Here is a 26,606-nt window from a genome sequence, read left to right on the forward strand (position 1 = left end):
CATTAAAAGTCTGCTAAGGAGTCTTTCATTGGATTCAGGTTGGATTCAACATGGAAAAACACACCAAAACATTAAAATATGATAAAAAGCAATCCATAAAAAATACAAGAATTAAGATTATAAAATACATAATAAGATAATAACATACATAAAATACTAATGATAAACAGGAAAAACAAGTGGGTCTTAAGTTTGGATTTAAAAGTCTCCGCAGTGTCCGACTGCCGTATGTGCAGCGGGAGATCATTCCACAGGGCAGGGGCATGATAGGAAAAAGCTCTTTGAGCGGTGGACATTTTATTAACCCTGGGAACAGAAAGAAGTCCCATACCCTGCAAACACAGGGCCCGAGACGGTACATAGGACTTAACCAGGTCCGCCAAGTGCCAGTCCGTGAACAATTTTATAAGCCAGTAACAGAACCTTAAAATCTGATCTTGCAGAGACAGGAAGCCAGTGAAGGGATGATAAAATGGGCGTAATATGATCAAACTTTTTGCTGCATGTAAAAAGTCTGGCAGCAGCATTTTGAACCAGTTGAAGACCCCTAATGCTAGACTGCAGTAAACCAGAAAATAGAACATTGCAGTAGTCCAATCTGGAAGAGACAAATGCATGTATCAGAGTCTCAGCATCAGCCATAGACAGCTATATTTTGCAGATGGAAGAAAGCATTCCTTGTAATGTCTCTAATGTGGAGGTCAAAGGACAACGTAGCATCAAAAATTACCCCAAGGTTCCTCACTTTCTTTGTAATGATACATAACACACAAATCTAAACTAAGCACTAACTGGTCAAATTGATGGCAATGTCTTGCTGGATCAAGAACCATCATTTCAGTCTTATCAGAGTTTAAAGTAGGAAGTTACTAGATATCCAGCTTCTCACTGCTGCAAGGCAATCTTCTAAAGATTTTATTTGGGTAAGATTACCAGTAGTTATCAGCACATACAGTTGAGTATCATCAGCATAACAATGGAATGCAATCCCAAAATGCCGCAGTATATGCCCAAGGGGTGCTACATAAAGGGAGAAAAGAAGGGGGCCTAAAACGGATCCCTGTGGAACCCCGAATTTCATGTCACTAATGTTAGAGGTAGAACAGTAGTGGTGTCCGAGTCCATTGCAAGCAGAAGACAATTCACCACTTTAGTGAGAGCTGTCTCTGTGTCACATCACTCCACAGTCCGCCCAAGAATGGGCCATAAGTCCTTAAACAGTTTTGTTGGTATGGGATCAAATAAGCAGGTTGTGCTTTTTGTAGACATCCCAAGTTTTGTCAGCACACCTAGTGAGATACTATCAAATTCTGTAAATCTAGGTAATACCTCAATAGTAGCACCCACCTCAATAGCAGGGTGCAGTGACTGGGCCAAGGCATGCTGTGATAAGCTCAACCTAATGTCTTCTATTTTCTTCTCAAAGTAATCCAAGAACTCCTGTGCTGAACAGGGAGAACAACTAACAGGTGGCTGTCCATGAATGAGAAGTGCTACTGTGTCAAACAAAAACTGAGTTCTGCTTGCTTGTATTGATCAAATCAGAATAATAGGCCTGCTTTGTAGCCAATAGTGCCTGCTTATAATCAACGATAGCATCTGCCTGAGGTCACACAAGTAGCCATTAAACCAAGGCGACTGCACCTTGGGAAGCCGTGGCCTTAATAGAGGGGGCACCATATTATCAAGTGTAGGTTTGAGCTCTAAATTTACACTATCCACAAAAATGTCTACTGACTGAGCATTCTCAAACCTTGAAGCTACAATATCAGGCAGTCTAGCTTCAAGTTCAGTCATAGTTGAAGATTTAATGCTTCACCGTAATAACAGACAAGGTTGTTGCGCCACTAAAAGCGGCAGCATGAATGTAAACCAAATAAGTGAGTGGTCAGAGACCCCCGACGCAAGCGGCAACATGTCGATATCCATGACAGCAAAACCATGTGCGAGAACCAAATCCAGGGTATTTCCACTAACGTGTGTTGAATTCTGAACGCATTGCTGGAATCCTAATGCAGCCACAATTTCCATAAATGATTTGCAGAGGTGATCAGAAGGCTTATTTACGTGAATGTTAAAGAAAACCTGGATTTAGTCTTGATCCATGGGAAGCTCAAACCCAAACATCTGGACAATCTCATGTCTATGAAACCAAACCTGAGCAGCCACCAGTAGGTTGAATTATTCCCCAAACAGAAGCATTTGTCCATGTGCACACATACAAAAGATTGAGAGCTTCCCTCAGTAATTTCAGAGCAATTTGAAAACACGTCTCACACTTTCAGCCATTTTTGAGAATCGTTAAAGATGAATTCCTTTATTGAAAAAGTTTTTTTTTTTTTTTTAGTCATTTCTTTTCTAATATTAAGCACTTTCATTCGCTTTCTTCGCAAGTGTTATTATGTTCAACAAGGATGCTCGGTAATTGTCCGGTTTGTTTGTTGGGTTGTATTACAAACCCTAAACTCAAACTTAATGAAAGGTTTGGGCCAATATTAGGAGAAGAACAGCACAAGAAAAAGTACTTGTGGATAAAGATGCAGTTGTAGGAATTTTGAAATGTTTTGCCATTCCATATTGTTACTTCTCACTTGTATATTTGTTATTCTTTCAAAGGATTAATCAAAAACTGTTGGGAAAGTGAAGTGCACGGACCCACGACAGGGGGTGTAAATGAACGGCCAATAGGAAGTCAGAATGAATAACAATTTATTCTGCAAATGTGCACAACAACCCAATATGCTTTTAGTCTGTCAATCAATCTACACAAAAAGGTGACGCGTGGGCAGGCCCGAGGGTAGGAGATGCCTATCCAGAGAAGAGCCGGGACCCACGAGGTTCCACCGCCAACGGAGACCTGCATTACACCGGAGCCGCCAAGTCCTGAGTCCCCAGGTGGCCATTACTCCCAGCTGTCAGATCCGGTACTGCTGGCAGGAACAGACACAGGTTATAGGTGGGTGTGTGTACACCCAGCAAACAGTCAGCAAAAAGTTCAGTTCCTCTCCTGAGGGTAAAATCCACCACTCCCAGAAAACAGGAACACTGAAAACGTGCAGTACCAACAGTATACTTAGAGATAAGGATAATGAGGAGTGAAAACGCCAACTCCTTCCAACTTCCACAAACCCAGCTCCAAGCTGCGAGTATACCAGAGATTACGACTGCAAAGGTCAGTAGCAATAAATGTGCGAACGGCACAAAGCAGCTGAGTAGGTTTACCTGTTGGGTAAGCTGATAACTCGGCAGAGTTGTGGTGTCTCTTCAAGGCTTTTATGGAATGTGATGATGATGACTGATCTCTGACAGCTGTCAGCTCCGGGCTCCTGGGGCTCCTGTGAAGCGACTATGCCCTCTGGTGCCTGAAACCCGACGACAGGCAGGGCGCCCTCTGGTGGTGAGCCAGCAGTACCTCCTCTTCGGGCGGCCCACACAACAGGATCCCCCACCCCCCCAACGGGAGCCTCCTGGCACCCGACCAGGCTTGTCGGGGTGTCGTTGGTAGAAGTCGGCCAGGAGGGCCTGATCCAGGATGAACCTCCTCTTCACGCAGGAGCACTCTTCGGGTCCGTACCCCTCCCAATCCACCAAATATTGGAACCCCCGACCCCTTCGGCGAACATCAAGGAGCCTTCTTACAGCCCATGCAGGCTCCCCGTCGATGATGTGGGCAGGAGGCGGCGCTGGTCCGGGGGTGCAGAGGTCGGATGTGTGGCAGGGCTTGATTTTGGAGACATGAAACACCGGGTGTATCTGCAGTGAAGCTGGGAGTTTAAGCTTCACTGTGGCTGGACTGATGACTTTGATGATGGGAAAGGGTCCGATGACTCTGTCAGTCAATTTAGGTGAGTCTGTGTGCACAGGAATGTTCTTAGTGGATAGCCAGACCTCCTGCCCGGCCTGGTAAGCGGGGGCCGGGTTTGCGTCGGCTATCTGCATGGCCCTTCGCCCTCGTCCAGGCTTTCAGAAGGGCAGCTCAGGCTGTTCGCCACACCCGACGGCACCTTCTGAGGTGGGCCTGGACCGAGGGGACCTCGACCTCTCCCTCTACAGCCGGAAAACAATGGGGGCTGGTACCCACAGCACACCTTGAAGGGGGAGAGCTGGTCGCCGATGAGACTTGGCTGTTGTGGCGTACTCGATCCAGGCCAGATGTTGACTCCAGGCCGTCGGTGTGCGCGAGGTCAAACATCTTAGGGCCTGCTCCAGATCTTGATTAGCCCGCTCTGCTTGTCCATTAGTCTGTGGGTGGTACCCGGACGAGAGGCTCACGGTGGCCCCCAGTTCCCTACAGAAACTCCTCCAGACTTGCAAGGAGAACTGGGGACCACGGTCTGAGGCGATGTTCGTGGGGATACCATGCAGACGCACGACGTGGTGGACCAGGAGGTCTGCAGTCTCCTGGGCCGTCGGGAGCTTCGGGAGGGCCACGAAGTGGGCCACCTTGGAGAATCGGTCCACTATCGTCATGATGGTAGTCATTCCCTGGGATGCAGGGAGACCCGTGACGAAGTCCAGGCCTATATGGGACCAGGGGCGTTGAGGCACCGGCAACGGCTGGAGGAGTCCTCTCTCTGCTTGATGTACTGCCTTGCCCCTGGCACAGGTGGTGCAGGCCCGGACATACTCCCGGACATCGGCTTCCATTGACGCCCACCTGAATCGCTGCCAGACCACTGTCACAGTTCTTCGCACCCCTGGATGGCAGGAGAGCTTGGAACCATGACAGAAGTCCAGGACCACAGCTCGTGTCTGGTGGGACGTACAATCTGTTTGGTGGTCCATCGCTGGGGTCTGGTTGACGCGTCAGGGCCTCCCTGACGATGTTCTCCACGTCCCACATGAGGGTGGCGAGGATAGTGGACTCCGGGAAGATGGTGTCAGGTGGATCCGACAGCTCTGTTCTGACCTCCTCTTCATGCACCCGGGACAGTGCGTCAGACCATTGGTTTTTGGTCCCGGGGTGGTATGTGATCCGGAAGTCAAAGCATCCAAAGAACAGTGACCAACAGGCTTGCCTGGGGTTCAGACGCTTAGCGGTCCGGATGTACTCCAGGTTCCGATGGTCAGTGAAAACCGTGAATGGAACCACAGCTCCCTCCAACAAGTGTCTCCACTCCTCCAGGGCCTCTTTTCACCACCAGGAGCTACCGATTGCCGACGTCATAGTTCCATTCTGCTGGGGTCAACCTGCGTGAAAAATAGGCACAAGGATGGAGAACCTTATCGGACTCCCCACTCTGGGACAGCACGGCTCCTATCCCTGAGTCAGAGGCATCCACTTCAACAACAAACTGGCGGTTAGGATCGGGCTGCACCAGAACTGGCGCAGTCGAGAACCGGCATTTCAACTCCCTAAAGGTGGCTTCGCACCGATCCGACCAGTGTGAAGGGGACTTTTGGGGAGGTCAGGGCTGTCAGGGGACCAACCACCTGACTGTAGCCCTTGATGAACCTCCTGTAGAACTTTTGCGAAGCCGAGGAACTGTTGCAGCTTCCTACGGCTTGCCGGTTGGGGCCAATCTCTCACCGCCGCTACATTGGCCGGATCGCGTTGCGACGGAGATGGAGGAGATGAATAAACCCCAGGAAGGACAAAGAAGTACGGTGGAACTCGCACTTCTCACCCTTCACAAACAGCCGGTTCTCCAACAACCGCTGCAGGACCTGACGTACATGCTTAACATGGGTCTCAGGATCCGGGGAGAAGATGAGGATATCGTCCAGATATACGAAGATGAACCGATGCAGGAAGTCCCGCAAGACGTCATTTACCAATGCTTGGGATGTCGCAGGGGCGTTAGTGAGGCTGAACGGCATGACCAGGTACTCAAAGTGACCTAACGGGGTGTTAAATGCCGTCTTCCATTTCGTCTCCCTTCCGTATCCGAACAGGTGATAAGCATTACGAAGATCCAGCTTTGTGAATATTTTGGCTCCATGCAGGGGCTTGAACACTGAATCTAATAGAGGCAACAGGTATCGGTTGCGAACCGTTAATCTCGTTCAGCCCTCTATAATCAATGCATGGACGGAGTCCGCCATCCTTCTTGCCCACAAAAAAGAAACCAGCACCTAACGGGGAGGAAGAGTTCCGGATTAACCCGGCAGCTAAAGAGTCCCAGATGTAGGTGTCCATTGATTCGCGCTCAGGGCGTGAGAGATGTACAGTCTACTGGATGGATACTCAGCGCCCGGAATCAAATCAATGGCACAATCATATGGTCGGTGCGGGGGAAGGGTGAGTGCCAGATCTTTTGCTGAAAACCGTCAGCAAGGTCATGGTACTCAGCTGGCACCGCTGTAATATTGGGGGGAACACGGACCTCCTCTTTAGCAGTCGCACCGGGTGGGACCGAGGATCTTAAACACTCCCGGTGGCAGGTTTTGCTCCATAGAGCCACAACCCCAGTCGGCCAATCGACCCGGGGATTGTGCTTACTCATCCATGGATAACCCAAAATAATTCTGGAGGTAGAAGGTGTTACAAAAAACAATCTCCTTCTTGTGGTTTCCAGACACAACCAGTGTTAAGGGCTGTGTCTGGTGTGTTATTAATGGATATTAATGGAAGAAGGGTGCCATCTAGTGCCCGTACCTTCAATGGGAAGGAAGGGCCACTACAGGGAGCCCACTTCCTTAGCCCATCTGCTATCACAGCAGATTCCCCTCTGACCCCGTGTCGATGAGTGCTGGGGCATGAAGGATAAATCCTCACAGAGGATCATAACTGGGACTCGTGCGCATTTTCGTGTTTTTCCCTCGTGAGTATGATGGCTCACCCTTAGCCCAGTCTCTAAGGGCGAGCGTTGTCGTTTTGACCACTTGGGGCAGTTTTTCTGCTTATGCTCACTCGAGCCGCAGTAAAAACACTCTCCGCGTGCCAGCCTCCTTTGCCTGTCATTCAATCTCAATTCAGCCCTGCTCGTGTCCCTAACATCGTCAGCAGGGGAGCTGTTGTCACGCGGAACGCTCTGGCTTTGGAGCGGGGAGAGGACGGTGCTGCTTCAGACCCGGAAGGGAGAGGGATGGCGCGTGCCCAGTCACGCCCCTCGTATCGCTCCCGTCGGACATTCCTCTAATTGGTTGTCTAACCGTATAACCAGGTCAATAAGCCCATCTAAATCCCACGGCTGGTCCTTCGCCACCAGGTGCTCCTTTAGGGCTGGAGACAGCCCCCTTATAAAGGCGGCGCGGAGCGCTACCGAATTCCAGCCAGTTCTCGTGGCCACAAGGCGGAAGTCGACTGAATACTCAGCGGTGCTCCGGCGCCCCTGTCGGATTGACAGTAGCACAGTAGAAGCAGATTTGCCTCTGTACGGATGATCAAACACCTGTCGAAACTCCCGGATAAACTCAGTATACCATCGACAGGAGCCGTGAGTTCTGCTCCCAGAGCGCCGTATAGCCCAGGCGCGTGCCTTGCCTTGAAGCAAATAATCACAAAACCCCACCGGCTGTGGTTCTGACGTGTACATCACGGGGCATTGTGAAAAAACGAGCGGTGCACTGCATCAGAAAGTCCACGTACGTTTCGACACAAACCCCTGTACGGTTCCTGGGGGCTAATGTAAGCTTCGGTGAGAAGGGGGGGACCTTTGAACTACCACTGGATCATCATTATTTAGCAACAGGCCCGCAGGAGGGGTGGCTGCAGCCGCGCCTGACGCGTGCGCCTCTACCTGAGCGGTGAGAGCCTCCATCCTGCGGGTGAGGTGAATATCCTGCTCGGTTAACAGATCCAACCGAGCCATAAAATTGGTGAGGATGCACTGTAGCTCACCCAACTCACCTCCTGGTGGAGCCTGCGCACCTTGCATTTCCATTGGTGGTTCAAACGGTGGTAACGCCCCTCGGAGTCCATGACGTGGCCGAGTTTATCCTGTTGGGAAAGTGAAGTACACGGACCCACGACAGGGGTCGTAAATGAACGGCCCAATAGGAAGTCCAAATAAATAACAATTTATTCTGCAAATGTGCACAACAACCCAATATGCTTTTAGTCTGTCAACAATCTACACAAAGGTGGGCAGGCCGAGGGTAGGATACGCCTATCCAGAGAAGAGCCGGGACCCACAAGGTTCCACCGCCAACGGAGACCTGCAATACACTGGAGCCGCCAAGTCCTGAGTCCCCAGGTGGCCACTGCTCCCAGCTGTCAGATCCGGTACTGCTGGCAGGAACAGACACAGGTTATAGGTGGGTGTGTGTACACCCAGCAAACACTCAGCAAAAAGTTCAGTTCCTCTCCTGAGGGTAAAATCCACCCACTCCCAGAAAACAGGAAACACTGAAAACGTGCAGTACCAACAGTATACTTAGAGATAAGGAAAGTGAGGAGTGGAAACGCCAACTCCTTCCAGCTTCCACAAACCCGGCTCCAAGCTGCGAGTATACCAGAGGTTACAACTGCAAAGGTCAGTAGCAATAAATGTGCGAACGGCACAAAGCAGCTGAGTAGGTTTACCTGTCGGGTAAGCTGATAACTCGGCAGAGTTGTGGTGTCTCTTCCAGGCTTTTATGGAATGTGATGATGATGACTGATCTCTGACAGCTGTCAGCTCCGGGCTCCTGGGCTCCTGTGAGGCAACTCCACCCTCTGGTGCCTGAAACCCGATGACAGGCAGGGCGCCCTCTGGTGGTGAGCCAGCAGTACCTCCTCTTCGGGCGGCCCACACAACAAAAACTACACAACATTTTCTTGGAAGTTTGTGAATAACTTTGACTTGATCTGGAATAGATTTTGCTAGATTCTGGGACAAATCGGGTCCGATATTTGGGTAAATTCAGGAAATATTCTTTCATGATTCTGGTTTTAAGTCTGGATTGTTGATTATTTAGCAGGAATATAGACAAACAAATTGACGGTTTTCAAACTCAATGAGAAGTTTGGGTTTAAAGTGAAGTTAAAATCCTGAACGTTTGGAGATCTGTATAGACAAGCAAAGTCAGTAAACTTACATTAGTCATACATGATAAACTACATTTATCTTCTTTTATTGTTATGTTTGTTTGAAGATGTCACATTAGACATCCTCAAAGCTGCCACAATTCTGCACATGTGCATGTCGAAACCATGCCTGCTATAAACTAAATTTCAACCTGAAGGGACTCGTTTACACTTCTGTGACATAAGTTGCCGGAACTCCTGCTTGATCGGAGAGACACACAAGCTGTTGGCAATAGACGGACTGTTCAGTCATTGCACCTGTGCTTTATGGAGGGGGCGTGGCAAACAACAGCTTCTCTAAATTTAAAGTAACGAGCACAGAAAAAGGGTGCCTCATAGGGCGGTCTCACATTGCAGATTTTTAATATCTGATTATGTACATTTCTGGTGCAAAAATATATATATAAAAAAATAATTAACTAATGATTAATGTATATTTCATGCTGCTGAATCAAAACTTGCTGTGAGACTGGGTTGAATGTTGCAGTAAGTGGGACCTACTGTTCTCTGAGCAGAAACCTCCTTCTGATCCTCCTCCACAATATAAAACCAATGAAAATCCATTTTGCTCTCTTCAGCAGAAGACAGTTCTGAGACATTTTAGGCATTGAAAAAGGTGGAGGAAAAAAATTGTGGAATGGGATTTCTACATATTGTAATATTTGGTTACAGTTATACTGTAATATAGGTAATTAGAATTTTGCCTAGTAATTTTTTTATTAGCTCAATTTACTCAATTTTGAAATCATGCTGGAAATTGGTGCCAAGAATTGACAATAGGTGGCCACCCTTAGAGACCTGAAAAATTAGGTTTCTTTAATTGACATCAGCTCAGTGTTTACAAGGTATTCTTTGTTCAAAATCATATTATTTTCCGAGACCTGGTGACCTATTTTAGCTTATTAGAAAACTGCATTTTCTTTCATATACCAAATTTCATGAAAGCTCTTGATGAGGTGGGAATGCTCCAGGAATTCATTTACTACATCGGGGAGCTGATCTGGATGAAGCCTCAGAATATTTGTATAAGATGAACAGTTTTGCTATATGGAAAAACATGTTGAGCTTCTTCTCCAACATTTAATTATATTTTGAGGTGAATGTTAAAAAAAACAGGACAGAACCACTAAGTTAAAATAAATAAAATAAAATAAAAGACTGACAGGTTGCATCAACCCACATTCAAAGAACCAGCAGGTCGTTTTGTGTTCAGACACGTATAAAATTACTGTTTGATTTTGGCGTGCATCCTGAAAAAAGAATGAGCCTGGAAATTGTGAAATTAATGAACATTTTGAGTCTAATCAGCTCAAACGTATTCTGCAAGCACACCCACATTTTAAGGACTTGAGCATGCAGGGAAAATGTCTCCTGAGTGTTTAAACAGCCAAGTTCCTACATTTTCCTACACTGTACTTGCCCAAAATTTGACCCTCTGACGTTGACTGTTGGCAAATAAAATGGAAAATATTTCTTGTCTTCCATAGGCCTAATGTGCCAAACAAGTTTGATAAAAATCAGATTGTCTTCTTAAATCTTAAACTTTAAAGTCTGTAGTGTAGAAACACAGTTACAAAGAGACCAACGTGATCATTACTAACAAACCTATAAAATGAAAATTAGCATCAAAATATTATTTAATCATTCTTACAGTGCCCTTTAGATTAATATTTTTATTCTTACAAAAAAAAAAAACCTAGAATGCAATGGGGACCCTATCTTGACAGCAGGCAAATAGCACATGGCACAAAGGCTTTTGAATGCAGCGGTAACACCTGTGAAATTTGGAAACTAGCAACGACACGAGCCACAAGGACTGTGCACCACACTGAAGAGCAACCCCAGAAGTTCTTCCCTATGAGCACATCAAGAGTGAAAACACCTGGTTTGATACTCACACAGCTGAAAGCATGATGACACAACATCAGTTTCTGAATTATTGATGAGGAATATCATGCTGAAAAAGCATTTCAAAAAGATCCATGAATCATGTAGGAGTGAGATTCTTCAGTGAAACACATATTCAGCCAATAAGAAGACAAAGCTGCTGCAAAGAGACACACATATGTTTCAAACATACAGTAATTAGCACTGATACTCTGCAGTCTTATCATGCACAGCCTGTTTTCCAAATAACCCGCTGCAGCAGACCAGCTGGAACCAGCAGCAAAAACACTATCTGATGTGATCTGGACACAAAACGCTGCAGCCGCCCTGCAGGTTTTCACTCCATCGTTGCTTCTATCTGATGTTTCTGGATGACTGTTCACATCTATTCTAAGGCATCACTAGGCTCTGACAACAATATGAACTGACAGCAATATGGCAAAGACATGTAGAGGAAATAAAAACATGACAGTCACAGTGTTTGACTTTGCAAGTGTTATACTGCAACTATACAGCAACAGCTGCTGTGAGAAGGGATTAAATTACCGTCTACAAACTGAGATTATTAATCCAATTAGTGGGATGTTGTAGAACTGAAAGAGCAACTTAAAGAGGTTCTGGTTTTGCAGAGGTCTCCAGATGTCTTAAGAACAGATGTTCAGGGTGCATTCACCCTCTGATGATTAGCGCTTGCTGACTGGTGCCAAGATCTGCCAGACTCCGCAGTCAGTTGGGCAATGCGGATGTTCATCGTGGTCCTGGAGAAATCTTCAACATGCTTAAAAATTTTTGACAATTATGGTAAAATGCCAGTAAGAGTTGAGCTCAGGTACCACTACATCACCTATTTTGCTAGCACTTTGTTTGTGCTCCGCTGGCCAATGTCAGAAACTTGACTGGAAGCACCACCTTCTCTGGATTCCGTGAAGAAACGTCTACAAACATGAATGAATGAGCAAGTTTATTCGGCACATACACATAACAAAAAATCTTGTAAAACAAAAAACCCAAACAATTTCAGTTTTGTGTGGCCAAAAGGCAGAAGCAAAAGCTTATAAACACCCACCCCCTTTATATTATATATATATATACAGTGAGGAAAATAAGTATTTGAACACCCTGCGGTTTTGCAAGTTCTCCCACTTAGAAATCATGGAGGGGTCTGAAATTTTCATCTTAGGTGCATGTCCACTGTGAGAGACATAATATAAAAAACACAGACCTGTTAATTTTTCTTTAAGAAGCCCTCTTATTCTGCACTCTTTATCTGTATTAATTGCACCTGTTTGAACTTGTTACCTGTATAAAAGACACCTGTTCACACAATAAATCAATCACACTCCAACCTGTCCACCATAGCCAAGACCAAAGAGCTGTCTAAGGACACCAGGGACAAAACTGTAGACCCGCACAAGGCTGGGATGGACTACAGGACAACAGGCAAGCAGCTTGGTAGAAGACAACAACTGTTATGATTATTTATTAGAAAGTGGAAGAAACACAAGATGACTGTCAATCTCCCTTGGTCTGGGATTCCTTGCAAAATCTCACTTTGTGGGGTAAGAATAATTCTGAGTAAGCTCAGAACTACACAGGAGGACCTGGTCAATGACCTGAAGAGAGCTGGGACCACAATTTCAATTTCAATTATTTTCATTATTATAGCGGCAAATCACAACAGAGTTGCCTCAAAGCACTTCACACAGGTAAGGTCTAACCTTACCAACCCCCACAGCAACAGTGGTAAGGAAAAACTCCCTCTGAGGAAGAAAGCTCAAGCAGACCAGACTCAAAGGGGTGACTCTCTGCTTAGGCCATGCTACAAACATAAATTACAGAACAATTCACAGAACAATTCCGGACGAATATACAAGAAATGCTATTGGCACACAGGACAGGAGGATCGCCAACACGAATACAACTCCCATCTCTGGATGGAGCTGCACCTTAAACAGAGAGAAAAAAACAGAATCAGGCATCAGAAAGACAAAAATACTGTATAATTTGCCAGCATTAAACAAGAAAACAGAGAAGTACTAAGGTGATCGCCGGCCATTAGCCCTAAACTTCACTAAAAAGACCCAGAATTTAGGTAAAATTGATGGCCGCAGCCCACTCCAATTACTAATAATGAATTAAAAGTGTACCAGTATGCTAGCCATATGAAAGGGAAAATAAGTGCGTCTTAAGTCTGGACTTGAAAATCTCCACAGAATCTGACTGTTTTATTGACGCAGGAAGATCATTCCATAGGACAGGGGCACGATAAGAGAAAGCTCTGTGACCCACAGACTTCTTATTCACCTTTGGGACACAAAGTAGTCCTGCAGCCTGAGAACGTAAAGCCCAGGCCGGTACGTAAGGTTTAATTAGGTCAGCTAGGTAGGGAGGTGCCAGTCCATGAATAATTTTATAGGTTAGTAGCAGAACCTTAAAATCTGATCTCACTGGGACAGGAAGCCCGTGAAGGGATGCCAAAAACGGGTGTAATGTGGTCGAACCTTCTGCTTCATGTCAAAGGTCTGGCTGCAGCATTTTGAACCAATTGGAGACCCCTAATGCTAGATTGCGGTAAACCAGAAAATAGAACATTGCAGTAGTCCAATCTAGAAGTGATAAATGCATGGATCAGGGTCTCAGCATCAGCCATAGACAGGAGGGGACGAATCTTCGCTATATTTCGCAGGTGGAAGAAAGCAGTCCTAGTAATATTTCTAATGTGGAGGCCAAAGGACAACGAAGGATCAAAAATTACCCCAAGGTTCCTCGCTTTGTCAGTGTGATGTATGACACACGAGCCTAGGCTGAGCGTTAACTGGTAAAATTGATGCTGATGTCTCACTGGACCAAGAACCATCATTTCAGTCTTATCAGAGTTTAAAAGTAGGAAGTTTCAAGACATCCAACTTCTCACTGCTGCAAGGCAGTCTAAGGATTTTATGTGAACAACATTACCAGCAGTTGTCGGCATGTACAACTGAGTATCATCTGCATAGCAGTGAAAGGTAATCCCAAACGCCACAATATGTGCCCAAGGGTGCTATATAAAGGGGAGAAACAGCAGGGGGCCTAAGACAGACCCCTGTGGAACCCCAAATTTCATGTCACTAAGGTTAGAGGTAGTGTTACTGTACAAAACACAGTGAGAATGACTGGTCATGTATGACTTCAGCCATGCAAGGGCACTCCCCCAAAATGATTTTCCAGCCTATCAAGTAGAACATGATGATCCACTGTATCAATTGCAGCACTGAGATCTAACAGCAACCAGAACCGTAGTTGGTGTCCGAATCCATTGTAAGCAGAAGATCATTCACCACTTTAGTGAGAGCTGTCTCTGTGGAATTATATTTTCTAAAAGCAGACTGCAGTGGCTCAAAGAGATTATTCTCAGTAAGATAGTCTACGAGCTGCCATGACACCACTTTTTCCAGAATTTTAGAGAAAAATGATAGATTTGATATCGGCCGATAGTTTGTCAATACACTAGGGTCAAGATTAGGTTTCTTAAGTAATGGTTTAATCACTGCAGATTTGAACATTTAGGAACAGATCCAGAAGTTAAAGAAAGATTAATAATTTCCAGCACAGTCGGCCCAAGAGTGGGCCACAGGTCTTTAAACAGTTTTGTTGGTATAGGATCAAATAAACAGGTTGGGCTTTTTGTTGAAATTACGAGTTTTGTTAGCATGCCTAGTGAGATACTATCAAATTCTGTAAATCTAGGTAATACCTCAGTAGTGGCGCCCACCTCAATAGCAGGGTGTAGTGGCTGGGTTAAGGCATGCTGGGATATGTTTAACCTGATGTCTTCTATTTTCTTCCCAAAGTAATCCAGGAAATCTTGTGCTGTAAAAGGAGAGCGAACTACAGGTAGTTGTCCATGCATAAGTGTTGCCACCGTGTCGAACAAGAAGTTTGAGTTATGCTCATTTTGTTGATCAAATCAGAGTAGTAAGTCTGCCTTGTAGCCAATAATGCATGCTTATAGTCTAAGATAGCATCACGCCATGCAAGGTGAAATACTTCTAATTTGAATGATGCCATTTCCGTTCTAGACCTCTTGCTTTATGCTTGAGGTCACGCAGATAATCATTGAACCAAGGTGACTGTGATTTGGGGGAGCATGGTTTTAACACAGGTGGTGCAATCATGTCGAGTGTAGTTTTGAGCACTGAGTTTAAACTATCCACAAGTCTGTCTACTGATTGAGTATTTGTCAAATGTGAAGCTAAGACATCAGGCAGTCTCGCTTCGAGTTCAGTCTTAGTGAGGAGTTGATGCATCGCCGTAAGGATATATAAGGTTGTTGTCCGCTAAACACGGCAGCCAAACTGTAAACTTAATAAGTGAGTGATCAGACACCACTGATGTAAGAGGCATGATGTCAATATCTGTGACAGCAGTAGCACGTGCGAGAACCAGATTCAGGGTATTTCCACTAATGTGCATCGAATCCTGAATGCACTACCGAAATCCTAATGCATCCACAATTTCCATAAATGATTTGCAGAGGGGATCAGAAGTCTTATTTATATGAATGTTAAAGTCACCAATGATCAAAATGTTATTTACACTAGTTGACAAGTTAGAGATGAATGCACCAAATTCATCTAATTCAGAATATGGGCCAGGAGGCCTATATACAGTGACAAAGTAATACGACTGATTTTTATTCTTCTGACCTTAGCAGTGTTTAATATCCTGAGCAGAGCAAAGAATCAGATGCTCAAACAAGTGATATTTGTAACCCCCAACAGCTAATAGGCTAAACCTAGATTTATAAATAAGAGCAACACCCCCACGTTACTTTACATCACAAGGGACGTGACTAAATGTATATGCTGGTGGGCAGACCTCATTTAAGGGGAGGACAGCTGTAGGTTTAAGCCAGGTTTCACATAGCCCAGTCATATTTAAGTGATGATCAATAATTAGATCATTGATCAACAATGATTTTGAGGACAGTGATCTTATGTTAATGAGACCCAGTCTAAGGACCTCAGTGGGGTTGACAGTTGAACTGTTTGGGTTTAGGGGTGGTTCCAGAGTAGCATATATAAGATGCCTAAAAGTAGGTTTAGGTTTGAGACATTCCATGCGCGTTGTAGGTAGCAGGACACGAAATCTTTACTATTGCTGGAGCACCACTGGACCATCCTCAATTTCAATATCATCCAATATAGTAATGGGTATTAATTTTGGAAAGCATATCCCTCTATGATTTTTATGGTCACAACTACGGAAGCAGGCCACAGTCTCAACTTGTTGAAATTCCCTCCCTGGCAAATAAACTGCACTATCACCATAGTGGACCACAGTCACAAAGATTACATTAGTAACACATGATGCTGTCATGGTTTAAAATCCTGCAGGGCAGCAAGGTCCCCCTGCTCAAGCCAGCACATGCCCAGGCCCGTTTGACCAGTGACCATTTGGATGATCCAGAGGAGGCATGGGAGAAGGTCATGTGGTCAGATGAGACCAGAATAGAGCTTTTTGAAATCAACTCCACTTACCATGTTTAGAGGATGAGAACAGCCCCAAGAAAACCATTCCAACCTTGAAGCATGGGAGTGGAAAATCATACTCTGGGGGTGCTCTTCTTCAAAGGTGGCAGGATGACTGCACCGTATTGAAGGGAGGATGGATGGGGTCATGTATTGCAAGATTTTTGCAGACAACCTCCTTCCCTCAGTAAGAGCATTGAAGATGGGTCATGGCTGGGTCTTCCAGCATGACAATGACCCCAAACACACAGACAGGGCAACTAAGGAGGGGCTCCGTAAGAAGCATTTCAAGGTCCTGGAGTGGCCTGGCCAGTCTCCAGACCTGAACTCAATAGAAAATCTTTGGAGGGAGCTGAAACTCCAAACCTGAAAGATCGAGGAGAAGATCTGTATGGAGGAGTGGATCAAATCCCTGCTGCAGTGAGTGAAAACCTGGTGAAAAACTACAGGAAACGTTTGACCTCTGTAATTGCAAACAAAGGCTACTGTACCAAATATTAACATTGATTTTCACAGGTGTTCAAATACTTATTTTCCTGACTGTATATATATATTCAGTTTCAATTTATTTTCATTTATATAGCGCCAAATCACAACGGAGTTTCCTCAAGGCACTTCACACAAGTAAGGTCTAACCATACTAACCCCCAGAGCAACAGTGGTAAGGAAAAAATCCCTCTGATACAAAAACATGAGCACAATATTTCATGCGTATTCCTACAAAAGGCAGTGCAATGTACATTTTGCATTTAATGGTCAGAAATTTCCATTTGTATTTTGGTTATGGTTAGAATAAGTCAACTTACCAGGTTTATTCCACTCTGATGATCCAACATATTGTTCTCCTGGATTATGTTCAAATTCAGCAAAAAAAAAAAAAAAAAGAAGCAGCACTTTTGATCTGCTTTAAATTTTTTGTCGCTTTGTTTTCATCCAGGACGGTCCAACATGTTAAAAGGCTATAAATTTGAACACCAGATGTAAGAAATGTCACTTAGCTTCTTGTGGTAGATTTCTCCAACATCTATAGACATCCTCAACAATCTGCACCTCAGAACAAAACAAAACAACCAAAATCCATTTCCTCCGTTGTCTTTTTATCCTGGTGTTCTTTCATGCAAGGCGTTGGCACTGTAACGGAAAAGCTTGTGGGTGATGAGCTCCCAGAGTGATACTCCATTCTGCCAACGTTCTGAAGAGGTCTGAGCCAACAGGAGCACATCGCTCAGACGTTATTTATGAAAGGGGTTTTGCTCTGCTCAGTTAAGTAGCTGGTAGAATGGCGGCCAAAGTAAATCCTGTACACTTCCTTCCTTCAAACCTCATTCCCATTTTGTGCTTTGGAAGTTGAAGCTAAAGGATGATGAATGTTTTGGCTGCTGTCCTCAGAGTTACATTATATATAGACTGAACTTATATCATGACTCATTGGACCAGGATGGTAGAAATATGAATTAAGAAAAAGCCGAAGAAGGTAGAAGTGCATGCTTCCCATCCAGTGTCCACTGTGGGAGATGGATGCTGACGTAGTGCTGATGTCTGACACTGATTTTTACCCGAGGCCAAAATATGGCCATTGGGTATTAGGAAGGCCTTTCGTCCATCTGTGCTCAACATAAGTCCAGTCCTATTACTGCCAGGGATGGCTAAACTTCTCTTGTTTTACGAGGCCAAAAGGTCACATTATGTTTCCTATTTTTATGCTCATACGGCCAAGTGTATTTTAGCATTGCATTATATTTTTATTTTATTAAATTGTGTAATGTTGATCTGTGTTGGTTTTGCAGTAAAACCAATGCACCTATCAGTTACATGCATTCCATCAAAACTTGTTCATTCCATTTTGTTGAAGGACAAGTTCATGTTTTGTTTTTACAACCTTACTCATATTAAAACATTGTCAGCAATCAGTGAGTGTTTGACATTTGCACAGAAGCAGAAATCATGTGTAATGGAGACTTCAGGTGTGACCCCAGTGTAGAGAACACACCAAATGAGCTCCTTATTCTTATACAAGAGACAGCTCAAGATAATTCACACATAGATCACACCAATGGATAACAGCCTTTCACAGGGAGGCAGCAGAGGGTTATCCTAAAGCAGACAAAGTTAATAACAGAGTCTTCATACCAAACTATCACTCCAAAATTACAGACAAAGATGAGGGACAAGGATTAGCAATCAAAGGTCTGTAACAGGAAGGCATGCATGCATACATACACGCACACACACACACACACACACACACACACACATACATACAGAAAACAAGGCACACAAAAATGGGGAAAACGATGTTGCAATCCAGGATGAGTCAGGTAAAACTAATGTACTGTGAGAGAAGATGAGAAGTGGAAAAAGATTGGTAATTAATATGATGGAAAACACATGAAACGGGGGACAGTGCAGAAAGGACATCAGAGGGAGCCAGAGACCAGAAGGAGCCAGAGAGAGAGAGAGAGAGAGAGAGAGCGGAGAGAGGAGAGAGGAGAGAGCGCAAAACAGCAAGAAAGTCCAAAGCAAGCAAACACTCAAATACAGTAATAAGTACTACTGCAGGACAAAATAGGGGTAGAAAACATCAGAAACAGAATAATGCAGGAATCGACAAAAACACCAACATTGACAGAAGATCAGTTTTTTTTGCCAAATTGCTTACATGATTTGGCAGGATTAGCATTTTATAGTTTTTTCCAACTAACGATGAATACTTGCACAGAGCACAATGCAGACACTTTGACATCATTCCAATGTTTACACTTGACAACTTTGCAATGCATAAAAAAATCCAAAAAAACAAACAAACCAACAAAAAAAACAAACAAACAAAAAAAAAAAAAAACCAAACAAAACAAAACTACATTCAGTTCAAGCTGATCCTTAATATTTTTACTTTGTCATCAGTCTGCCTGCCCTGTTCAGTCTCTTGGATCCCCTGGTCAACTATTTAAAAAAAACAAAAGATTTAATGCAAACAAAGTAATCATTAAACACAAATACAGTGTAAGAGTTGATTTATAACAGTGTTTTAATATGATAAGGGTTGTTAAAAAAAAAACAAAAAAAAAACTGAATTTGCCCTTGGCTTAAAACGTACATATACTGTCCTGTTACACTAATCTACTGACTCCCTGTGAAGCCCAGAATATAAATTAAGATTCTACTTCTTACAGAAAGAACCTTTAATGTTTAGACTCCAGCTCAAAGGACTCAAAGTTCCTGGTTGACTCTTTGTCAGTGATATCAAACAGTGTGTGGTCTCGACCTGTTCGCTGTGGAAAGTGCCTTGAGTGAATGTCTTTTGTGGTTTTATGTGATCGAAATAAAATTTATTTGATTTAATAATCTGCTGAGGTTAAGTGCTTTGCTCAAGGGCAGAATAATAGTTATTCTGCCTGCCCTCAGATTTTTGCACAGTCGTCACAGGCCTGTCAGGTCATTTGTACCTGTGCATGATTTCCTCTGTGTCTAAATCCCAACCTGTGTCTCATTAATGTTGTAACTGAGCAGTTTGTATCGGAATATCTCACAGTTTCAATTTTAATCCTTCAGCTTCAGATCACCACAGCCTGCAGCTACATCACAGAGAAAAAACAGTAATAGGTTCATTTTAATACTACTTTTGAGCAATGAAGGACGAGAATGCCATGTCACCATCACTACTTTATGGAAATGTCTAACACTGGAGCTGAACATTATGGACATTATGATGGTGCCTCCAAGAACAGCATCAAATTGAATCATATATAATCAAATACACCAAACCATACATCTGAAAGAGGAGCTTGCATGCCTCAAGTCACATCCTAGTCAGGTAGATTTAGATTTTTTTTTTATGTAGCAATGTTAGTAGCACTTTACTAACAAAAGAGACAGGTGTTTGCAAAATTCCATTTCAGGTATACTCCGAGACAAAAAGGCAGGATTTAGGGATAGGTTCTCAACTATGGATCATATTTTTGTATTAAACTCCATCATTAACATCTACCTAAGTCAGAAAAAAAGGTTGTATTGTGCATTTGTAGACTACAAAAAGGCCTTTGAACTCATTGATAGGTCTGCACTATGGTGAAAACTTATGGGTAGTGGTATTAATGGTAAAGTTATAACTGTCATATACAACTTGTACCAAGGTGCTAAATCTAGTTTGCTTTTATATGGTAGAGTCTCCGAGCCTTTCTCGTGTAATATTGGAGTGAGACAAGGAGACAATTTATCCCCAATTCTCTTTGCAATATACCTCAATGATTTTGAATTTTTTGTAAGAAGACACTACAAAGGCCTAGATGTTATTTCTCATGACATAAGAAATATTCTAAGTGATGATGATGTGGAGGTTATGTTGTACGCTGATGATACTATTATAATCACTGGCAGAATCACCGGTTGACCTACAAAATGCCTTAAATGCTGTATTCTCATATTGTCACAATTGGAATTGACTGTAAATACTAGCAAAACTAAAATTGTAAATTATCTAGAAGTAAGATTAGGAATAAGCCCACATTTAACTTCGACGGAGACCCACTCGAGGTAGTTGATTCTTATGTATCTAGGTGTATTGTTTAATTACAACGGTACTCATCGGAAGTGTATTGCAAAGCAAGTTACTCAAGCCAGAAAAGCCCTATTTTGCATGACATCAAAAGTCCATAGACTGAAGCTCCCAGTAGATGTTCAGTGTGATCTGTTTGAGAAGTTGGTGTTGCCTGTTCTTTTATATGGATGTGAAATTTTGGGGTGTGAGGACATTACACAAATAGAAGTATCTATAGAAAATTTCTTAAAGGAATCCTAACATTGTGAGTCACACTCTGAGTTGCATGGTCTACGGTGAAACAGGTTCAAATGAATTAATAGGTGTGGTTAGGCAAAGAATAGTTGTCTTCTGAAGCAGGATGATGTGGTGCAAACAGTCCAAATTGTCTGTGATTATGTGTAAACTACTGAATAGGTAGTGTGTATATTTGTATGTTGTATTATGGGGTGGGCGTTTAAAGCTTTGCTTCTGCTCACCCCCTTTTTGGTCACACATGTCACTGTGGAATTGTCTTGTATATTAGTTTTTGTTATTGATGAGTTGTGTGCCAAATAAATAAGTTTATCAAGTTTTATCAAGAAATGTATGCATATAGATCCTGAGACTCCATCGAAATGGGTGTGATTGTAGAAGCCATACATAATAATACAGGATTTAGCAAATATGGACCAGCAAATTGAATAATGTCAATAGTAAGCATTTAAAAGAAGCTCTAAATCTCAGATTGATTGACATGTCTAAGCAAGAGTGGTGAGTTAAGATGTTTGACAACAGCCAATATACTGTACTAGCTATAGAATCTTTAAAGAAGAGCTTAATATGGAAGAGTATTTACTTAAATTAGACAATTAGGATAAACCTATTTAGATTTCGTTCACTATATACCTGTAAATAGGCGTCACTTTTATGGGGGGAACAGGGGAAAGATGATGTGTCCAATATGTGACTTGGTAATGAACTTCATTTATTCAGGTGTGATTATTTTAATGTAATTAGGAAAAGTACCTGTGGAAAAAAACAGGAAACGCAAATATCCATACCATGTTTTCACTATTCAACTGTAAGAGAATCCCTAAATTAAAACAATCTAGCAAAGTTCATGAATCCTGTAATGTACCACTTCAGCAATATATATAATTTTGAGTTATAATTTTTGAATAACTTTGACCATTTATTCATCTGGTTAGGTTAAACTTGTAGTTATTTTCAGTGTTTTGTTTTTTTTGTTTGTTTGTTTTTTAATGTGTCATAGTTGTGCTTATACGTAGATAACAGCTGTTTTTATTTAAGGATGCAGAGCTGGATCTCTGCATGACGTGTTGTTATATGGTTGCTGTGTGTGTAGTGCTTTGTGAGCGATGCATGTTCATTGTACAGTTATTGTTTAATATTTATTGCATTCTGTACTCTCATACCCCATGTGGGGGTTGTCAGAGTGATCAATCCACTTCATAGGTGGACAGCAAATAGTTGCGGGCGCAGGAGGGGTCTGGAGCCCATCCCCTCTTTCAGTGGGTGAGGGACGGGGTTCACCCTGGACTAAGTTGCCAATCTATTGCAGTATCATCACGTGTAGACAGACAAACCTGACAAACCACACCTGCAGTCAATATAGGAAAACTTGCATATAATGGATTCAGGTGGGCCAGCGAATTTTGTCCGTTATAAGTATGATATTAGATTAATTACAGCCAGGAGGCACTGAACAATCTACATAGGTGGGCTGTGCAGACAATAAATGGATTTTGACCGTAGGTGTGTTTGCCTGTATGTGGCCCTGTGATATACTGGCCATCTGTCCACGGTGTACCCCACCTCTCGCCCAAAAACTGCTGGGATAGACTCCAGCCCCAAGTGACCCAAATAGGAATAAGTAGGTTTATATCACGGTCAGTGAGAATTCCATGTCTAACTGGTGTGCGTTATTTTCGTGTATACGCACACGTAGTTCGGCGAGTTAAGTCACTGTTATAATCACTCTGCTCTGGTCGTCACCATAGCAACGCCAAATCATTTGGCGCAGATCAGCTGTGTTTTGACAGGTGAATAACAGAAACATGATAAAACATGGATTTCCAAGTGAATTTTAATATTTTTGACCAAAATAAAATGTTTGAAGAATGGGAAGAGGAGGAGAGCAGACGAGAAGAACAGCAAAATGAACGGCATAAAGATTTAACATCGGACGAACTGGACAAGATTGAAGACAGGAAAGAAGAAGAGAACGGTTCTATCCTTGCAGGCTGATGGAGCGCTCTGCATCAAAACAGCGAGTGTAGTTTCTGGACCTGTTGCCAGAGTTGGCAGCAGCTTTCACAAAGCAAAGAGGGGAATGATGTTTTAGACTCCGCGTTGTGCATTCAAACAGTATAATGCACGGCTTCTTGTTGTTTAATCCTTACATAATGAATGAAATATATATATAATATATATTTAAATTCTCATATTCTAGTCAAAATACTCTTTTGTTCATGGGTCTTCTTTGTGTCCTTTTGCTTAAGGTTCTGTCTCACTTCCTCTTTGGCTACTCTGCCCCCATGATTTCTGGTGGTACTGCAACCATTTTGCCAAATCTGTAAGCTTCCAGAAAAAGTGAACAGATTGCAGAGAAAAGCTCGGTCTGGTTCCATACTCATTTTAATAAATGAGTCTTAAGCAGTAACAAAGATGCATGGTTCTGAAGTCAGCATATCAAGTTGAAGTTTATTTGGCACTTTGCAATAAAATAAAACAAATCTGATTTCTCAGCCAGTCAACCCATGCAACCGAAAGGGTGTAGGTAGAAGCAAAGCATATATCCACCAACCCCTTTTACCTCAACTACTTTTACTTATCACAACAAAACCAACAAAACAAACAAAGTGAGCAGAACAGCAAAACACAAACATCTTAAAATAATCAATAAACTCATCATATCCACACCAATAACAGCACACATCACATAATCAAAAAAAAAAAAAAAAAATACAAATGAATAACTTAATTGTCCATACTTTAACCAACAGCTGTATAATCCTTCAACCATGAATTGAATTTTCAGAAAATTTAGACAATTTTCACTTATTCAGAAAACATCAGTTCATTATATTGGCATTTAAACTGATTGACATTTGGACATCACTTGAGTTCCTTCGCCAGATTATTCCATATTTTAAGGCCACAATAGAAACACAAAAGCCTTTCCTGGTCATCTGAGCACCAGCAATTTTAAAATGATACTTTTTGATCTTTTGAATATGTTGAATATGAGCTTTCTAATCAATAATAACACCTACAAACTTATTTTCTTTGACACACTCTATGATTCCCCCTTGTATATTTAACTAAATTTGTATGTCTTTATTGTAATTCCCAATTAACATTATTTTAGTTTTAGACAAATTTAGTGATAATTTATTAATATTTTTAAGTGAGCAGAATGTCTGTGGCACATGTGATGACTTCAGCAGTTGGCTTTCTAGTCACTGAAAATACACAGTTTAGAAAATCACCTCATGAACACTTGCCACCACATGTGGCTTGTTTGTCAGGAAGAATTTGGCATATGATTCAAACATACAAAAGTAGAACTCAGCCAGGTGTACGTGCTGCACACTTTGAAATCTGAAACACTGAGCATGCACAAAATGGCTAATGCAACTGCTGTGCCACACAAAGTGCAAGGAAAAAGCATCAAATACTTGACAATAACACCAAATATTCAATAATAAAATCATGCATTCCCACATTAAAATACATATACTGACTGTGTTTTGAAAGCAATTGGGCTAACATTGAGGGATTACATAAAAATTCCGTAGAATTTGAAAGGACACTCAAAGAACCCAAGTGCAGATTTATGGCAGCAGGTTCCCAGTAAAAGTCTTCATATGAAATTTTTAAAAGAGGCAGAATGCAGACAGTGAACAGAGTCAGGGTCACTGTCAGAATGGGTTGGCCTCAAGCAGGCAGCTCAGAATCAGGCTCACAAAGTCCCAAATTGGTGGACAAAATTAGGTTTTAAGACAAGCAGGTCAGACAGGGGCAGGCAGATCAATATCACACAGACAGGATCTTAACAGCTGACAGAATCTAAGCCATTGACGGAAGATGTCACTTCTTCACCACCGGTGTTCTATCTGGAAGCTAAATGCTGAACCAAATGGAAAAGAAGTCGTGTGTGTGTGTGTGTGTGTGTGTGGTGTGTGTGTGTGTGGTGTGTGTGTGTGTGGTGTGTGTGTGTGTGTGTGTGTGTGTGTGTGTGTGTGTGTGTGTGTGTGTGTGTGTGTGTGATTAGCATGCTAGCTGTGCAGAGAGTGAAAAGTGATGAGAAACTGGTGCAGGATCTCAACAGCATGCAGACGAGGATCAGGTGTAGCTCAAAAGTCAGATGAATTCAAGCAGAAACAGCCATGTGAAACATACACACACACACACACACACACACACACACCAAAGGGCTTACAATCCAGCCTCAGTGTACCACGGCCTACACAAAAATGTGATAACCATCACAGAGTGGAAGCTATATGTAGGTCTGAGTCCATGAATGATTACACAGGGGTCAACTTTTAAACATGCTCAAATCATGTTGAAGAGCAGACCACATTATTTGTCTGATCATACAGATTCCAAAAAGGTACAGTTTGGACTGTCTATGACTGAATGGAGTTATGGGGTAAAAACAGCAAGACTGATGACTAATACTGAAGTGGCTCCAGTTCTGATTTGTTGAGCTAATAGGATTAATAAATAGAATAGCTTTGACTGTGTTGAATGCTTGGTCTCCAAAGCAAAAGGTCAAACAAGACTGACATCCATTGGATTTTATATAACGGCTGAGTGGATCCTTGTCATTTGATTGGTGCTTTGTATGTCACGTGACATGGATTATTCGTCCCATTTGTGATGCATTGCATTTAGAGTGCAAATTTGGTTCCACACGTTTGGTACATTGCACTATGCACACACACACACACACACACACGCGCACATTCACACTTTTTTTTGTTGCAAGTACACGCGTGCACAAGCGCTGTCCTGCTTGTGTGAGCGCATATGCGCATGCTTATGAATGATGATTTGATTGAGCTAATTGACGGTGCTAGTCCTTCTAACACACACACACACACACACACAAATCCACTCCACTGTAAAACGTCAGGAGGCATGAAGAGCTGTTCAGATGAAAAGCTGACGTGACTTTTCACTGGACTGAGGAACTACACAAAGTCTTTTTTTTTTAAACCAAAATGTAAGTCCCTTTTCTGTTTATAAATTAAGAAAATATCAAATCACAGGGATCTATTTTAGCTGTTATATAAAACAAATGGTATGTTCCAACTTTCACCTCATGAAATATTCGTACCATTGAACTCATAAAATTTATTATTTGTATACTATACAACATGTTACCCTGTACTGTGATAACTAAGCATGACAGATGGCACAGACCGTTCCTTAATATAATTACTGCATTTTTTTTTTTTTATGTTGACACCTGTTTATTCCACCACTAACACCTTCTTGGTTATAGCTGCAGCACTTAATTGCCAATCATAGATAAACTCGTAAATATGTCTTCTCTCTCTCCTGTGTGTGTGTGTAAATATATATACTCAACAAAAATATAAACGCAACACTTTTGGTTTTGCTCCCATTTTGTATGAGATGAACTCAAAGATCTAAAACTTTTTCCACATACACAATATCACCATTTCCCTCAAATATTGTTCACAAA

This window comes from Thalassophryne amazonica, chromosome 13 (genome assembly GCF_902500255.1).
Source record: "Thalassophryne amazonica chromosome 13, fThaAma1.1, whole genome shotgun sequence".
Taxonomy (NCBI): Eukaryota; Metazoa; Chordata; class Actinopteri; order Batrachoidiformes; family Batrachoididae; genus Thalassophryne; species Thalassophryne amazonica.